Raw genomic sequence first — 1,194 nt, forward strand, 5'->3', positions numbered from 1 at the left:
CAGTCACTGGATCTCATGGCCATCGAGAGGCCAATCGATGTGCGTTAATAAAGATGTCCTTCGTTGGAAGGACGCGATTTTAAAATATAATCCCTACAGGTTAGGGAATGCATAGATGCAGGTGCGGGATGACTGTTCATGACAGTCACTAAGTCTCATGGCCATCGTGAGGCCAATCAACGTGCATAAATGGAGGTGTCCTTCGTGGGAAGGACATGGTTTTGGAAATAGGGTCCCTACAAGCCAGGGAACGCGTAGGAATACCTGCAAAAATTAAATGCAAGACATTCGCAATATATAAATTGCATATATAATAAGCACGTAAGCACATAAGCCCTGGGTTCATAGGTTCGACGTAACGACTTAGGGTGCCTACCCTTCCCATTGGTATGTTCTAGAAAGTCTCACGAGGTCGTTCGTAGCCGCCGAGACTTTTTGTCTCTTTGGATTTTAGAACAACTCATTTTATCCATGAGGTTCGAGTTTTAGGGGTAAGTTCCCAGAGAGATCAGCCAAATACCAAGTCCAGCCCTCAACAAGGTCAAGCCTCGTATCAGACCTTTCCGGATATTCAACCCACTCTGAGTGGAATTATAATGAGACTCGTAGGCGATGTAATTCCCCTCTGGTCTTAAATATAATTCCCACGCTTAGGTTTAACGACAATTATATACAACCCAGAAATGCAATAAAAATAACAAATATTCAAATAATCAAATATTTAATTAAAATTGCTATAAACAAATTAAATTGTAAATAAATAACTAAATAAAGTTAAACAATTTAAATATTTATAAAAAAAACCATAAACCCTGGAAATTGAAAATAAATATATAAATAAATATTTAAATATAAAAGGAAAGAAATAAAACTAAACCCTAATCCAAAACCCTAATTTTGGCAAATTAGCCAAACCCTAAAAAATTCGCCAAAACTCTAAATGATTCGCCAAGACCTAAACCCTCTCAAGCCTTAGGAGTCTAATAATTCACCATTATAGTGCGCCCCCAGCAGAGTCGCCAGCTGTAGCAACCTGCCCTAAAAATTAAATCTTTAGAGTCGCCACCTATTCTATCAGGGTGAAGGAAACCCTGCGAAGTTAAGAAATCAGGGTAAGTTATTGTAATCAGGTCGAGGGAAGGTGTTAGGCACCCTCAACCCTTTCCTATGGCTTTGAATCTAAGGTCAAATTTT

Source organism: Vicia villosa, linkage group LG5 (genome assembly GCF_029867415.1).
Source record: "Vicia villosa cultivar HV-30 ecotype Madison, WI linkage group LG5, Vvil1.0, whole genome shotgun sequence".
NCBI classification, from domain to species: domain Eukaryota; kingdom Viridiplantae; phylum Streptophyta; class Magnoliopsida; order Fabales; family Fabaceae; genus Vicia; species Vicia villosa.